The sequence below is a fragment of the Psammomys obesus genome, unplaced genomic scaffold, assembly GCF_907164565.1.
Source record: "Psammomys obesus unplaced genomic scaffold, mPsaObe1.curated_primary_1811, whole genome shotgun sequence".
Taxonomy (NCBI): Eukaryota; Metazoa; Chordata; class Mammalia; order Rodentia; family Muridae; genus Psammomys; species Psammomys obesus.
The window spans coordinates 15,231,449-15,249,178 of record NW_026591598.1 but is presented as its reverse complement, the minus strand read 5'-3'; the positions used below and the strand labels follow the sequence as shown (position 1 = coordinate 15,249,178).

The window sequence follows — 17,730 nt, the reverse complement described above, 5'->3', positions numbered from 1 at the left end:
AAATTTCCTCTTCCTCCTCTTTTTCTTCATCTTAGAATTTGAGGCAGTTTCATGTAGTCCAGGCTGGCCTTGAAATCACCACATAGTAGCCAAGGATAACTTTATACTGCTGATTCTCCCAAGTACTAGGATTCCAGGTATGGGCCATCATCCCAACAGGTTTCCTGTTCTTAGATGAATCTTAAAAACAGAGCTGTGGAGCACTAGCCAAGTGGGAAGTGACATCCCAGCCGGCCTTTGGTGGCTCACAGGAGGGCAGACACTTCTTGGACAAAGGCAAGGGAGTGCAGAGGCTGGGTGCTAGCCATGGAACTTCACTAGTCCCAGGTTAACCTTCTGGTTGGTTGAGACAGGACCTCACCTCACAGCCCAGGCCAGTCTGAGACTTGGTGTATAGGCAAGGGTGATCCTGAATTTCTGACCCTTCTCTCCCTACCTCTGGAGTGCTAGGATTACAGGTGTGCCTTGCCTGCTGCGTTCATTTGAAAACAAGACTTCTTTTTTTTCCTTTTTGTCGAGCAAGCACTCTTGCACTCCAGTCTCAGCCTTCAGAGATCTAGGCTAGACCACTGAGGTTTCTTTACCTTACCTTCATTTATAAAAATTCAGGGGAGAGGAGGACATTATGGACAGAGTTTTATTCTGAAGCACAGGCTTGAATTCCTCTTTCTGCCTCTTCCTCCCAAGTGTGGACCTTGAAAACCTAGAATAGGTTTCCAGGCACAGCACTGTTGACATTTTGGACAAGGTTTATTTGGTGAGGGCGCTTGTCTCACACCTATGAGCATGCTCGGTAGCAGTCCTCGAGTACACCCGTAACATGCTAATAACATCCTCCCACATAGAATAACCTATCCTGCCTCCAGTATTGTCAGCTGTCTCTTGGGTGGCAAAATTACCCCTGAATGAGCTGCCTGCTTCTGACTCCTGAGTGCAGAGATTCAAGGTGTTCATCACCATGCCAACTCAAAAAAGTTGTTTTATTTTTTTTAAACACTTGTTTAGTGCCCCCTTGCCTTAGTTGCTGTGAAGAGATACTATGATCAAGGCAACTCTTATAAAATGAAGCATTTAATTGGGGGCTTGCTTACAGTTTTAGAGTCAATAATCATGGCAGGTAACATGGACACATGTAGGAAGGCATGGTGCTGGAGAAATAGTTAGAGCTACATCCTGATCTGCAGGCAGAGGGAGGAGAAACTGGGCCTGGCATGGGCTTTTGAAACCTCAAAACCACCCCCAGTGACACAATGACCTCCAGTAATGCCACATTTATTCTAACAAGGCCATGTTTCCTAATCCTTCCCAAACACTTCCACTCACTGGGGACCAAGCATTCCAAACATATGAGCCTAAGGGAGCCATTTTCACTTAAACCACCACACCACTCATCTGGTTTTCCAGCACGAAGTGGACAGTCAGCCCAGGTGTGGTGGCTTGTGCCTGTAACCCTAGCTACCCAGGAGGATGAGGCAGGAGGGTTGCAAGTTCAAGACCAGCTTGGGAAACTTGGTAAGGTAGGCCCTGTCTCACAAAGAAAAGTGGGGCAGGGTAAAGATGTAGCTTGTGGGACTCTGCTAGGTAAGGTTAAAGTCGGTCATCTCTGGATGGCAATTATTTACACTCAGTCTGTTATGATAGACTCCCTTTTCTCAGTGGGGTTTTAAAAGTCTCCCCTGATCTGGGTGACCCCAGGTCTTGTAAGGAGCATCACATAGCCCTCAGGGCAGATTATAGGCCAGACCCTTCTGGGATAAGGAAACTACTCTAGCAAGTATCTAGGAATTTCTAGAAATGCCCCACCCTGTTAAGGATCTTAGTCCAGCAGTGACCTTCAATTGTTCTTGGAGACCGTCCCCCCCTTTATAGAACAATTAAGTGCTGTATTTTCCTTCTTGTGATAAATATCCCTGACCCCCTAACCCCAGTGAATCAAACACATTCACTCTGGAAATCCCTCCCTGTGCCCAGGGTTTTTATTGCCCTTGATTTCACAAAAATAAAGGCACGTGCTTTCTCACTTCAACACCTTCTGAGATGCATCATTTAGCCCTTGCTGGCCGATTCTCACTGGGTCTGCCCTCTGGCCTGCCGGGCCCTCTGGGCCTGGGCCTCACCGGGTCTGTGTCTTGGCTACAGGCTGACCAGGCATGGGCTTTGGTCCGTACCTCTGCCATGTTCAGCACACCAGCTTGACCAAGAGCTGTAACACTTCAGTATCACCATAGACTTTGGAACGCTGGAGCTTCCATTGCCACTGGTGATCTCATGCTAGAAGAGCCAAACTGTAACACACTGTGGAAAACCTTTTCCACACCCTGGCTTAGCACACGTGGGCCTCACCCTAAAGCACTCCAGCTGCCCCTTTTGAGAAACAGAATGCCGTTCTCCATCCAGAAGCTGAGTTCCAGGACCCCAGCCTGACTACAGGCCCCTCTGAGTGGAGAACAACAGTGGCTTAGTGGCACAAGGTATGTCTAGAGTGCACAAAGTAATGGGTTCAGTCTACAGTGCTGGGACAAACAAGGTCATGGGTTTAGAGTTAAATCTCTGAGGCACAGCTGGGATTGGAAGCACAGAGGCAGGGGCTTAGGCTCCATGGAAACCAGCGTTGTCTCCCAGCATTGTGGTACTGGCTCTCTGCAAAGAAGTGAGTTTACAAGTGATTCTCCGACCCCAGTGCAACGAAAAGGCTGGAATTCCTGTCCATTCTGTGGGGGCCCTAGCCCTCTGGGGTGTCAAGGGTTCCCTACGTCTTCACTGCTCCCTGACCCGGCCCTTGGGCTGACTCAGTGTGTACAGGCAACGCTAGTCAGAGTTCCTGGGTCTCTAACATCATCTCCTGGGACAGGTTCCCACGTAGTTCAGGGAATTAAGTAGTCAAACTCAATATCAGCCTGAAGGTGGCGGTGAACTTCTGATCCCACCTTCCACCTCCTGAGAGCTAAGACTGCAGACATGTGCCACCACGTCCAGTTTCTGTGGTGCTGGGGCTGGGTCCCACGGCCTCATGGGTATTAGGTGAGCTCCATCCTACCCGAAGGCCATTTCCTGAGTCAGTACAGACCCCAGTTTAAAGAACCCTAAAAACTTGTAGCCTTGCAAGTGATGGGGAAGGAGGACAATTGAGAAGAAGATTTTGTTTCTAAAATGTCTCATGTTGTTGAAAACCGTCCCTACTTAGTGACTGTTGGTAAAAACCAGTGCTGGGGTCATGTGCTGTGAGAGTCCTCATGACTGGCGGTGCCCCTGGAAAACAATCTGCTGAGCACAAGTGGATGCCAGGTCCTGGCTGCCTGCGGGGAGGAGCCCACTGTGACGGGGCCAGGGAATGTGAGCGCAGGTGGCCTTCCCAGAAGTGTCACGTGTGGTCAGTTTCCATGGGCAGCTCAGCGCAGGGCACTTGACAATGGCTTTACTTCAGTTCACATTCTCTCTCCACCCACTGCCATGCATGTAGTGGACCTTTCTCCTCCTCCCTTCACCCCTCAAAGGCTTTGCCAGCCTACTGCCATTCATCTATTCATTCTTTCGTCTTCTTTTTTTAGTAGCTGGAATTTCACTCCTAAGCATGCCCCTGCCTCTTTGGTAGCTGGGACAATAGCATGCGTTAGTTACCATGCTAAGATTTCCTTCTTTATCTTGTGTGTGTGTGTGTGTGTGTGTGTGTTTGTGTGTGTGTGTGTGTGTGTGTGTGTGTGTGTGTGTGCACGTGTGTGCAGGCACTACATTTTTGGAGATTATAGAAGACAACCTTTGTGTAAATCCTTTCCATCCTACTTGGGGCAGAATATCTCACTGAATTTCTGCTGCATAGGACAGGGTAGCTGGCATAAGAACATTCAGAGATTTCTCTGCCTCCTGCTCCCATAAAATGATGAGATCACAGACATGCATTACTACATTTGATTTTAACTGGGTGCCAGGGATCCAAATTTATGCTTGCTCGAAAGCGCTTTACTCACTGAGCCGTCTTCCCAATCCACTTTTTTTTTTTTAACACTCCCCTCTCCCCCACCACACACAGGATTTCTCTGTATATCGTGGCTTTTCTGGACTTACATTTTAGACCAGGCTGGCCTCGAACTCACAAGAGATCTACCTGCCTCTGCCTTCCCAGGTGCTGGGATTACAGGTGTGCCGCTGCACCCCGCTCCAGTGGCCTCTTTTGTGATTTCTGCCCTGAAGCAACATCTGAAGGCATCCAGTGACGTCTCCGAGCGGCTTCTTTCCCTGTCCTGCCAGCAAAGATGTATTGTGTGCCTAGTGATTCATCACACATGCTGTGCTAGGTTGTCTCCACAGCACATCCTCCTGGTGTGTGACCCTGGCTCCCGGAGGAGCAATCTCTTCTCATGACCAGCTCAGCCCTAGCAAAAGGTGGGAAGCTTGGAGCCGCTCTCTGATCTTGGCTGATCACAGATAACTTCATTTTTGAGATTGTCAACTGTCATGCTGGGGTGGGAACAAGAAGCAGAAGAAACTTCTGCTTCCTGTGATGGGGACAGGGTGAGAAATAAAACCAAGAAGAAGAGGCGGAATGGGGGAGGGCCGAGCCACGGCTGCTTCCTCCTCAGCCTCTGGCTGCTCCGATTGAAAGCTGGAGGGCTCTTGGGTTCTTAGCAACCGTGACTGCCCGGCACAGAAACTGGGTGTGTCTCCCGGGCCGGAAGCCACTTACTCAGCGCAAGCAGCCACATCCTCTGGCCACAAACTCCGCCCCTAGTCAGCAGATACTTAGTGGGGGTTTTGTCGCTGTTGTTTTCTTTCAGACAAGGTCTTACACAGTAGTCCAGGATGCTCTGGAAAGTCACGATGACAAGCTGGCCTCCAGCTGATGGCAATCCTCCTGCCTCAGGCTCTGGAGTATTGTGATGATAGCTACGAGTCACCACGCCCAGCTGCTTCTCGTCTTGAGGCCCCACCATCACTTCTACCATTTATTAGGGTATGTGAGCTCACACACATCACGCCTCATCTTTGAGCTTCAGCCCCTATATCTGTCCCGTTCTCAGGTCGGAGCAGCCTAGAATAGCATCTGAGGTGCAAACATCCGCAGTTAGCACGCGGTGTGGTAGTGGTCTGAGCCTGCAGCTCGGGGAGGACCAAATAATTCTTTCTCAGCTGCCTCTTGCATCTTGCTCTTCTGGGCCTCTTTTAAACCAGCGGCAATCTGCATGCAGTCTCTCTTCTCCCATGTGCGTGCATGTGTGTGTGTGCGCGTCTGTCTGTCTGTCTGTCTCTTTCTCCCCCTCTCTTACATTCTCTTTCATTATTATCATTCCCGTTATTATTTACAATCTGCCTGGCCTGAAACTTTATTTATAGACCAGGCTAGCCCACAGTCTGACAGAAATACACCTGCCTCTGCCTCCTGAGTGCTATGGTCAAAGGTGTGTGCCTCTATGACTAGCTCTTTTATTTTTATTGATTTTTTTTTTCTTTGGTGTATGGATGTTTCACCTGCTCTACACGCATGTCTGGTGTCTGTGGAAGACAGGAAAGGGCTTCTGATCTCCTGGAACTGGAACTAAAGATGGTTGTGAGCTACTCTGTGGGTGCCGGGAATTGAATCTGGGTCCTATTTAAAGCAACAAACAGCCTGGGCATGATGGTGCTCACCTGTGATCCTCCCACTCCAGGAGGCAGAGGCAGGTGGATCTCTGTGAGTTCCAGTCCAGCCTCGTCTACAAAGTGAGTCTAGGACAGCCTGGCTGTCCTAGACGGAGAAACCCTGTCTCAAAAACAAACAAACAAACAAACAAACAAACAAAACCAAAACCACCAAAAATAAACAAATAAAGAGAGGCAACAAATGCTCTTAACCATTGAGCCATCTCTCTATCCCTCTCTCATCATCAATAGATCTTACGTATCTATTTATTTATTTACTGAGACAAATACTTTCTACATAAGCTTGGCTGTCCTGGAACTCACCAGGTAAACTAGGCCGGCCTTGAACTCACGGAGATCCTATCTATCTATCTATCTATCTATCTATCCATCCATCCATCTATCTATCTATCTTCTCTCCAAATCTTGAGTGCTGCAAGGGTTTTTGTTTGTTTGTTTTGTTTTTTAACCTCTCATTTTTCTATTTCACACACTGAATTCTGCTCTTACCTCTTTCTCATGTTCAATAAGCCTCTTTGTTAAGACTTCCAGCTGGATCTGCAATTCCAGCATTTAGGAGGCAGAGGCAGGGGGATTATCCCTGCCTCTATAGAGAACTGGGGCCATCCTGGGCTACTTAAGACTTTATCTCAAAATAAATAAATAAGCAGTGCCCAAATCTTTCCTGAATGACTCAGTGCATTTGCAATTAGCTAATACCTCACAGTTCATGTGTGCAGGTCAAAGGCCAACAGGTAGGAGTTTGTTCTCTCTGTCCACCACGTGGGTCTTGGGGATAGGACTCAGGTTGTCAGGCTTGGTAGCAAGTGCCTCTGTGGGTGCTGTTTTAAAAGCATTTTTTGGGGGGGGGGTTACTTAAGTCTCTCCCCCACTTCCAACCCCCCAACCCTAGGTAGGAGAGAAAGAAGGTTAGAAGGGAAAGGGGACGAGATCTCTTTGGCTTAGTTTCAGCTGGTCAGGATCATCGGGTCCTTTTGGAGCAGTACCATTCTCAGCCGTCAGGATGTCCAGCAGTCCAGTCACAGCACACGCCAAACATAGCAGGGAAAACCAGCAGCCCTCTTCCTCCTCCATCTGTCTCCTCGAAGCCCTCAGGAGGCTGTTACCAGCTGGCAAAGACCACGCCCCTCTCTCTAAAAGCAGCTCCATATTCCACACTTGAGAATAAAACGAAAACCTGCTTACATGATGGAACTGCGTTTTCACAGAAACCGAAACTTCCTCTGAGTCCTCCACCCTTCTCTCCCTGTCGCGTCCCCCATTCCATCTTGTTCCGCTGCCTTTCTTATCCTCTCCCTCGAGTCTTCTCATAGGCTCCTTACTGGTTTTCTGCCCTTTGCCCACACCTATTCCCACGTGGATACCCTCATGTAACAGCTAGAGATGAAGATCTGCATTGGAGAGGGAGCATTTGGCATCAATCTTTCTGAGCCTGAGTTATCTCAATATTTTGCTGTACATTTGCCGAATAATACTCGGCTGGATACATGTGACACATTTTCATACCCAATTGTTGGTCAGCAGCCAGCTGGGCAGATTCCATGACATTGCCATGTGAAAAGAGGATCCATAAACATGGCTGAGTGCGTGCTGTTTTTTTGGCACTGAGGGTGCACCCTGGCAGGAAGTCCCTGGACAGTTTTAACTGGAGGAGACAGAGCACAAGACAAACAGAGAAATGAAGTCACAGCTGAGGTAGTGATAAACCCCAAGAGGGAAGTGAAGCAGTGTGGTGAGACAGGGCTTTGGTGCCACTGAAACCCAGTCAGGAAAGGATGTTCTTAACGAGGCAAGCTTCCGGCCCAGGCCTATAGGGGGATAAGTGGACTGGGTAACAGAGCAAGTCCAAAGGCGCTCTGAGGCAGGCTGGATAAACACCTGTGAGGAACAGCAAAGAAAGCAGCATGCTGAGATGGGTGCAGTGACGCACACCTGTGATCCCAGCACTCAGGGAGGCAGAGGCAGGTGCATCTCTGAGTTCCAGGCCAGCCTGGTCTACAAAGCGAGTCCGGGACAGCCAAGGCTATGCAGAGAAACCCTGTCTTAGGAAAAAAAAAAAAAAAAAAAGAAAGAAAGAAAGAAAGATAAAAAGGAAGCAGCTTGGTCAGCGAGCAAGCATGTAGTCCAGAAGGGGTAGAGAGGTGTGCAAGGCCAGGTTTTAAGGGCCTTATAGGTGACAGGCTGGGCTCCGGGCCTTGTTTCAAAGGCCAGAGGAGCTTTTGCCGATGAAGTTATTCCAGAAGAGCCAGGATAAAAAGAATCAACTGGCCCAAAGAGCAATCCTCAGATTGCTTTCCTCTTAGAACTCCTGTGGGGCCTAGCTGAACCCTAAGAATGAGTGCAAAGACGCTTGCCTAGTTCTGTGTTTTTTTTTCACTTTATCTTGCTCATAATGTTGTGCGTCTTCAGTCACCTAGCTTACTTCCACCACAGAGGTGTATCTCGATGAAGCGGGCAAGCCTGGGCCAGTCAAAGGAAAGTCAGCCAGAGAACAGGTTCAGCGAGGCTTCATCCTTTGACTCCAGGTCCCTGGACAAGCCTATTGATGTGGACACAGTTGGAGGAGGATAGCAGAAGGGACTGCCCAGTGTGGGCGCCTGGGTTGTGGAGCAGGCTATGGCTGCAGCAGCTAGCTGCACAGCTGCTTAGGATGGCCCGCCATTCCAGGAGGGCATCTGGAGTCCAGCAGCTCCTTTCAAGGCCTGGGCTGGGCTGGGTAGTCATAGATAGCCTTGAACTTCTGGTCTTCCTAGCTGAGTCCCTGCTATGAGTTTTTTTGGGTTTGTTTGTTTTTATTTTTTTTTAACGCTCAGGCTCACCCTGGCTGCAAGCGTGTGATGTAAGATGTAGCCAAAGATGACCTGAAAGTCCTGATCCTCCTGTCTCTACCTCTCGTACCTCTTGTACATACACATAGGCAACGGCATCGTGTCTGGCTTTAAAAATAAATTACATTTGTTTATTCATTCGTGGGCTGAGGTGGGGGCTCAAGAGTGAAGGTCAAAGGGCAGCTTGTCGGTTGGCTTCCTCCTTACACCATGTGGGTCCTAGGGATTGGACTTAGGCCATCAGGCTTGGCAATAGGCACCTTTACTGGCTGAGCTATGTCACAGGCCCTTTTTATAGAAATATTTATTAATTTTTATTCTACGCATTTAGGTGTTTTGCCTGCACGCATATCTGTGTGCTACATTTGTGCAGGGCCCCAGGAGGCTGGAAGAGAGTGTTACATGCCCTGAAACTGGAGATAGACAGTTGTGAGCTGCCATGTGAGTGCTGCTAACTGAACTCTGGTCCTCTGGAGGAACAGCAGGACTCTGCTCCTGAGCGATCTCTCCCACCCCCTCTTTTTACTCCTTTTTGTTTTAAATTTTGAGATTGTAATTTAATTGCAACGTTTCTCCCTTTCCTTCCTCTCTCCAAACTCTTTCCACCCCCTCTTCTACAACGCACTCCTCCTTGATCTCCTTCAGTTTTATGGCCTTTTTTTTTTTTTTTTTTTTTTATTAATTGTACCTTCATGAACAAATGTATTTGTGTGTTTGTTCCTAAATATAACCTGTTGGGCCCATATGATGTTATTTTTATGGGTGTTTTTAGGGCTGGCCATTTGGGCCTGGACACCGATGGCTATGCTCTTCCCTAGGGAGGACCACCTCATCCAGCTTTACCTGGGTGCCTGTAGTTCCTTGTGTAAGGTTGTGGTCTGGTGGACTTTTCCCCTTTCAGGTTGGCATATTCATTGGTGTCACCCTTGCTTTGCTCATGTTTGGGCGGCCATATTGGTGAGACTTTACACGTACAGCTTCTGATGTTACTAGGAGACCCAATCTCACAGCAAAGTCCCTGTTCCTCTGGCTGATACACTCTTTCCATCCCCACCCCCCCATCCACAATGTTTCCTGAGCCTTAGGTGTGAGAGTACATGTGTCCATTGGGACTGCACAGCTCTGCGTTTTGACGGCTTGTAGTTTACTGTTGTAGTCTTCATCGGTTGCAAAAAGAAGTTTCTATGATGGGGTGAAGACTACACTTATCTGTCATCCTCACTTTTTTTTTTTTTTTTTTTTTCCTTCAAGACAGGGTTTCTTGACTGGTAGTAGTGGTGCACACCTTTCATCCCAGAACTTGGGAGGCAGAAGCAGGCAGATCTCTGTGAGTTTGAGGCCAGCCTGGTCTACAAAGTAAGTTCCAGGACAGTGTCCCTAGTTGTCCGCCCATCTCAGCTTCTCTGCTGCACAGACTAGCTTGACCGCAGCTCTGAAACCTCCCAATCATTTCTGGGATACTTTGTATTTACTTATGGGCGTGGCTTGAGAGATGTCTCAGTTAAGAGAACTGGCTGCCCTTCCAAGGGACTTCGGTTTGATTGCCAGCACCCACAGAACTCCAGCTCCAGGGAACCCAAAGTCCTCTTCTCACCTCCTCAGGTACCAGGCACATGCATACACAGACATACGAAGTAGCAAAACTCATACACATAAAAAAATAAAATGGATATCTTTTAATTTAAAGTGTGCCATTGGCCTGCAAGATGGCTCAGTGAGTAAAGCACAGAAAAACCCTGTCTTGAAAAAACAAACCAAAAAAAGGACAGGGTTTCTCTGTGCATCTCTGGCTATCCTGGAACTCGTGAAACAAATATCATGAAGCAAATATCACTGCCCTGGCTCTCAAGCCCTGAGAGTTGTCCTGCTCTATACCCCATTCTCTTCCAGACTGAAGCCCCTTGGACAATTCCAGTAGCTGGGTTTTTATGAGAATGGCTTTGTTGTTTCTTCCTGTACCTTTACCACCTATGAATCATGGGCAAAGTGTTCAATTAGGGTTCACTCAGGTAAATCCCAGAACCCAGACCACGAGGCAGCCTCCTTTATTCGGGGCCCGGGTCTTCCTGCCTCTCTGAAGGCATTGGGGACGAGTAGGGTGCATTCAAAGTCTCAAGGCTCCTCTTGTTCAGCCCATGTTTCATGTTCAGGGCATCTACAAGCCCCCTGGGATCCCACAGTAGACAGAAGCAGCCTGGGTAGTTCTGGTAGAAAATGCTAGGGCTTATCAAAGGGCACCCATAGTGCTCTGGGGCTTTCAAAGAGGCAAGGATCACTTTTACTTTTGGCAATGGTGGGGTGGGGCTTGGTAGAAGGAGTGCCATTATGTTCACGTGTCATTTTGTAATCTTACTGTGTGCGTGTGCTTATGTGTGTATTATGAGGCTCAAATCTGTATTTGAAGCAAATAAGCTCCCTCTTAGCTATAACGGTCACCACACTTACCAAATCCTTTTCTTTTGAGACAAGCTCTCACACACATCAGACTGAGCTTGAACTTTAAGCACTAAAAAGTTTCACTTATTGGGAGAGAGAGAGAAAAAGAGGGGGAGTGAGAGAGAGAGAGAGAGAGCGAGCGAGCGCCTAGTGCCTGCGGAGAAGCAGCAAGATCCAGGCCCTGAATAAAGGAGATTGCCTTGTGGTCTGTGTTCCTGGGATTTACCTGAGTGAACCCTAACTGAACACACACACATACACACATGCACGTGTGCGCAGGAGGGCACATTAAGGTGTACCTGTAGAGGTCGGAGAACAGCGCACCTTTCTGTAAGTTCTGGGGATTGAACTCAGGTCATCAGGCTTGTTTAGCAAGTGCTTTACTCACTGAGCCATCTTGCAGGCCAATGGCACACTTTAAATTAAAAGATATCCATTTTATTTTTTTATGTGTATGAGTTTTGCTACTTCGTATGTCTGTGTATGCGTGTGCCTGGTACCTGAGGAGGTGAGAAGAGGACTTTGGGTTCCCTGGAGCTGGAGTTCTGTGGGTGCTGGCAATCAAACCGAGGTCCTTTGGAAGGGCAGCCAGTTCTCTTAACTGAGACATCTCTCAAGCCACGCCCATAAGTAAATACAAAGTATCACAGAAATGATTGGGAGGTTTCAGAGCTGCGGCCAAGCTAGTCTGTGCAACAGAGAAGCTGTTTGGCAGACAATAATGAAAGCAGTGGGCTTTAGAGACGCAGAGGAGGAAAAACACACAGCCTGATGTGGAACAAAGCTGTGTTCCAAGCCAGGTGTGGTGAAGCCTGTCTGAGCACTTGCAGAGGGGAGACAGAAGGTTCAGGATTTTATGGCCACGAGGAGTGAGGTGAGTTTGAAGTCAGTCAGAGCAACGCAGCATCACCCTATCAAAGCCTGGAAAAAGCCGAGACAGAGGAGTTTGTGTGACTTTGGGGTGCTGATAGCTAGGAATCAGGAGATGGGCGTGGCATCAGGACCTGGAGGACATGGAGATGTGGGAGTTAGGTAAAGCATGGTATCAAGTTGGGGCAGACAAGAAACAAAGGAGGCAGAGCAATTTCATCAAGAGCTTGTGTTTGGAGTTGGGTGCGACACACAAACACACTACATAAAATAAAATACAGAAAAGGTTTTTTTTGTTTTGTTTTTGTTTTTAAAGTCTTGGCTACAGCTCCATGAAAGGCAAGCTCAGTACTAGGGGAGGGATGAAAAAAAACCCCAGAGGACTAAAAAAGTCATGTTTGTGACAGAAACCCATTCAACCTGGTCCCGGCAGGAGAGGAGGCTGTTTGCTAATAGAACTGAATACTGAAGCAAGCCTGCACTCAGGGGGAGGCACAGTGCTCCCTCCCGGGACTTGCTTTTTGAGGATGGCTTTGTGTGGAACCCATTCTCAGGAGGAAGAGGCTGGCTGACAGCAGGGGCAGGATTACACCTGCCCTCAGCACCTCCATTCATCAACTGGACAGTTCTCACCGGGTTCCAGAACAGAACCCCCTGCGTCCCATGCCTGCTGTTGAACCAGCAGCAGGTCTTTCTGCCTTGCTGTGATTGGTCAAGCCTGGGTTGCACACCTAGTCCTACAGGGGGGAGCAGCTCCAGGCTTATCTACAGAGCCACATTAAAGCTGGAGTTGAGGCTGCTTCAGGAGAAAGGGACATGCTGTCACTAGCAGAGGGACAGGGAGTAGATGCTTGAGCCAGAACCACAGGTGAAGGAGAGTTGGAGACCCTATGACAGTTTTATGTCAACTTGACTGCTAATGTCCTCAGAGAAGAGGGAGCTTCGTTGAGAAAATGCCTCCATAGCACCGGGCTGCAGGTGAGCCTGGAGGGCATTTCTTTTCTTTTTATTTATTATTTATTTTACTATATGAGTGCTCTAGCTGCATGTACACCTGCGTGCCAGAAGAAGGCATCAGATCCCAGTATAGATAGTTGGGAGCTACCATGTGGTTGCTGGGAATTGCACTCCGGACCTCCGGAAGAGCAGACAGTGCTCTTAACCGCTGAGCCATCTCTCCAGCCCCTGGAGGGCATTTCTTAGTTAGTGTTTAATGAGGAAGCCCATGGTAGGTATGCCATCCCTGGGCTGGTGGGTCCTGGGAAAGCAGACCATGGGGAGCAAGCCAGTAAGCAATACTCCTCCATGGCCTTTCATCAGCTCCTGCCTCCAGGTTCCTGCCCTGTTTGAGTCCCTGTCCTGACTTCCTTTACTGATGGACTACAATGTGGAAATGTAAGCCGAATAAACCCTTCCCTCCCCAAGTCGCTTTTGGTCGTGGTGTTTCATCATAGCACTAGAAACACTACCAAAGACACAACTGCAGGCTGCAGTCCAGTAATTTAATAAAGCTGTAGCCAGGAGGACTGGGATGGGTAAAGAGGCAGGAGAGACTGGCATCTGGGCTTCCAGCAAGGGGTAGGTAGATTTGGGTCAAGGAGTAACCCCACTCCAACTTGGAGTGGTGGAAAAGCCAAGGGTGCCTTCTGACAAAAACTTGACCCAAGAGGCAGAGTGCTGAGTTAGTCCTTGTCCTCAGAATAAATGCAGGAAAGGTCAAACAGTTGGGTGACATCCCATCAAGATACAGCAGCCGGTGGAAAGGGCAGACATTGTCTGGAGACATTCATGGGACCGTGAGGCAGGATGAAAGAAAGGACATAGCCAACTGGCCTTGGGAATAGAGAAAACCAGCAGTTTTTCTCAGGCCAAAAAAAGAAATGGATTTTTTTTTTTTTTTTTTTTTTTGTGATAGTGAAAAGTTGAAAAGTTGGTCTGTGTGGAGAGTGTTCGAGTGTTAGAGAGTGGCAGAACACTTGCCTAGCGTTTGGTGGGCCCTAGTTTCTTCCTTGCACCAAAGAAAGGCAAGACAGCCAAAAATCCAACAGGGCAAGATTGCCCACGCAGGGTAATGCCCCCATGGTAGCTAGAGTGCCGCCTTGGTAAGAGGGGCTTCATTTAATAAGGAAAGATGTTTATAGTGCAGCTTTGAGAGAAGCAGACTGCAGGCTGGGAGGTGGTTTAGTTGACAAAGTGCCCGCCGTGCAAGTGTGAGGACTGGAGTTCTAATCTCTGGGGCCCACACAGAGCTGGATGCAGTAGCACACATCTGTCACCTCAGAGCTCAGCCTCCCAAGTGCTAAGATTGCTGACACACCCTCCTGATGCAATGCCATGCCCAATGAAGTGAAATTTTTTTTTTTTTTTTTTTTGAGATAGGGTATAATGTTAAGGATTTCAGGATAGGCTGAACTCTCTAAGCAATCAAGAATGCTTTATTTATTTTCCTGCCTCCATCTCCCAAGTGCTGGGATCACAGCCGTTCACCCTCATGCTTGGTTTATTAAAGTGTACTGACAATCACAACCAAGGCTTCATGCATGGTAGGCAAGCACTCTATTGATTGGGCTACATTTACAGCCCACAAAGAACATTATTAAGATAAGGCTTCCTCTGATAATGGGAAGCATTTGACGGTAGGATAGGATTTCTGTTCTGTAGCAGCTTGCACACCAACAGGGGAGACAGCTGATAAATGGGTGCCAAGTGGATAGGAAAGGTAGAAGGATTTGAGAGATCAGACCCAACCAAAGGGGCCAGGGAAGAGGAGTCAGGCAGAGTAAATGTGGGGCCTTTTGAGAGGGAGTCTCTGGCCCTAAACAAAACCCAGGGCAATATTCAACTCTCACGTCAGGTCGGACAGCGGTTTGGAGGCCTGCGGGTTCCAGCAAGCTGTGCAAAGCAACCCACTACCTCTCCTCTTTGAGAAGCAAAAAACAGGCAGGGTTTGGAGGTGCATATCTACAATCCCAGCTTTGGAGGTGGAAGCAGGAGGATCAGGAATTCAAGATCAACCTCTGTTACATAGTTATGTTTAAAGCCAGGCTGGGCTACATGAGACCCCGTCTCAAAAGTCTTGAAGAACAAAACAAAAGAAAAAAACAGCCTGCATATGGTGACTGCACTCAGGAAGCAGAGGCAAGCAGGGATCTCTTAGTACCGGGGCAGCCTGGGCTACTTAGCAAGTTCCAGTACAGCCACCGCTACCCAGAGAAACCCCGTCTCAAAAACACAAAATCAAATCAAAACAAACAAACAAACATAGCCCAGGCATGGTGGTGCATTTCTTGACTATCAGAACTCAGGAGGCAGAGGCAGAGGCAGGACGATCGCTGTGAGTTTTGGGACTGCCCGGTTTCCATAGCCAGCAAGGGCTACAAAATGCCACTGTCTCAAAAAAACAAACAAAAAGATATATTTACAGTGTTCACAAAGTTGCAAGGATCAAAAAAACTTAAGTTACAACACTGCACATTTCTGTTCATAGAATTTTATTACTAACAAATTCACTGTTAGGAGGTGCAGAAGACAACTTCTTTCTGCACGCAAGGAACGCAGCGTGCGCGTGCGCGACAGGGGGAGGAGCTGTCGTTCAACCCCACCCCTCCCGCGCCGTCTCACCCCCTTCTTTCTCTTTGTCCCTCCCACTTCCGCGGGCACCCAACCGTGCGTCCCCTGCGTGCTGACGTCAGGCGCGTGCCCCTGTCCGGCAGCCGAGGAGGCCCCGCGCACTGCTGCCAACGCCCCGGCGGAGAAGCTGAGGTGAGTGCGGGGCCCGAGTAGCCTCCCGCGGGAGTGTCTTCCGTGCTGCCCGGTCCCCGTCGCGCGCCCCCCGCCCTCCCTCGGCCTTCGAGGACGCTCGCGGTCGGGGCCATCCCGGTGGCTGCGGGCCGCGGGCCGCGAGGGAGGGATTGCCGGGTTCGCGTGCGCCCGCGGGCCCGGGTTCTGAGGGAGCGAGGCGGGGTCGCGGCCGGGCTGGGGGCCGGAATGGCGGCGAGGCGCGGCCGGGGATGGCGGCGGCGGAGGGCGCAGCCCGGCCGAGCTGTCAGCGGCGGCGGGAGGGCCGGGCACACCCATCCCGCTCGCTCCCCTCCCCCTCCGGCCTCCGTCTCCGGACGCGCCGGGGCGCAGGGTAGGGGACGTCTGGGCAGGACCGGGGTTGGAGGCCGGAGGCTGCCTGTCCCTCGTCGGCCTCGACTTCCTGCTTCCCGGGTCCCGCCGCGGCCGCCCTGCGGCTGGCGGGGGAGGGGAGCGGAACTGCGGCCGCAGGGCCGGGCCGGGGCCGAGGTGACGGACCGGGCGGCTCCGCGCCTGCGCCCCTCGGCGGTCCCCAGCCCCGCGCGGCGTCCTCTCCTGCCCCGCGGCTCCCGGGGCGCCCAGGACGGAGCCGGCCTCTTTCTTCCGGGACCTGCCTAAGCACCTCCCGAAACCTCTCCCGGCCACTTGCTCGGTTCCTCATTGCTAGCAGGAAAATTTCTTTGTTGGTTATTATTATTATTTTTTAATTCCTCTTTCCACCCCTTTAAGTCCGGGAGAAAGCCAGTGTAGAAGATTACGTCATCGCAGCATAAGGGGTGAGAGTTTTAACTCCTACAAGTCAGGGCTCACCAAATTAAGACAGTATTTTGCGGCCTTAGTGGGTCACTCCGCTCAGCACGTCGGTTTAGAGTAAGGTGGTGTTTTTTTTTTTTGTTGTTGTTGTTGAAATCCTGTTGCTGCTCTTCAGGTGCCTGAGATGTACCTAAAATATGGGACGTTTCAAAAATCTCAGTTTTAAGCTATTTTTGGTTAGGGAAAACATGCTGCTGTCTGCAGTCACTGATGTAGGCCTGAACTTTAAAGGCTCCCTTGCTATATTCGGTGAACTTGTGGGCAGTCCTTTGCCACACTGACTAATTGTGACTTACCTGATGTGAAGAACCCAAATCCAGTGTGTGGTTTGAAGAGTGTGCTGAAAAGAGAATTTAGTCATTTGCTTGATTTGTCTTTGTTAGAATTGCAACTTAAAGTTGCATGTTATAATTTTACCATTAAAACCGGCCTTTAGGTTTATTGTTATTATTTTTATTTTGAGACAGGGTCTCCGTATGTAGTCCTGGCTAGCCTTGAACTTAGAGGGACCTTCCTACCAGTCTACCTCCCAAGTGCTGGGATTACAGACATGAGCTGAATTAAATTACCAGCCTTGATTTTAATTTTTAACCCCAAAATCTTTAGTCCAAAACTTTTAGACTTCTTGAACTAGGATTGTGTGTCCATTAATTATGATAAACACTAGTGTTGAAGAATATTAATATTGCAAAGCAAATGAGATCCGGTTGTGTAATGCATCCTAGTAAGGGGGGCTCATGTTTGAACAGTACTTTTCTTGTTATTGCTCGTTTGTGTAGAAAACAGAATTGCTCGTGAAGAAACACTATAGAGTGGTGGATTCAAAGTGGCTTTCTGTAGTTTGTAGGCGTGCAGCTTGAATAGTGCAAAATACATTGTGAGGCTTAATATGACATCTAGGAATATAAAATTGGAGCACTTACCTACTACTGTATTTTTTTAGCCTGTATTTAAAAAGTTTATATGTGGGCCAATTTGTACTTATTTAAAAAGCTTATATGTGAACCAATTTGTATTTTTTTTCTTTATAATTAAATAGTCTGGGCTGGTGAGATGGTTTAGATAAAAGCAGGTGTCAGACAGGCCTGACTCTTTTAGTTGGATATCCCAGAACCCATGATGGAAGGAGAGATTCTGACTATCCAAAGTTGTTCCCTAGCCTGGCTTAGTGGTCCACAGCTTTAATACCAGTGCTGGGGAGGCAGGGGCAGGCAGATCTCTTGCGTTTAAGAGGCCAGGCTGGTCTACATAGAGTTTTAGGACAGCCGGGAGAGACCCTGTCTTGAAAGAACAAAACAGAAGCTGTCCTCTGATCTTCGTACTCTTGCTACCATGCATGTGTACGCACTTA

The 17,730-nt window shown here is 49.0% G+C and overlaps 1 protein-coding gene across 2 annotated transcripts in view; it reads left to right on the top strand.

Moving 5' to 3' along the window:
• The first annotated feature begins 15,445 nt into the window (after nucleotides 1-15,445).
• Cdc42 (cell division cycle 42) overlaps nucleotides 15,446-17,730 on the top strand; it is a 38,033-nt gene continuing 35,748 nt past the window's right edge. Inside the window, exon 1 of one of the 2 annotated variants that reach the window (XM_055610938.1) lies at nucleotides 15,446-15,530. The gene's annotated coding sequence lies outside the window, so the exon portion shown is untranslated. The remainder of the gene's footprint in view (nucleotides 15,531-17,730) is intronic. The other variant, XM_055610937.1, reaches the window with a different exon arrangement.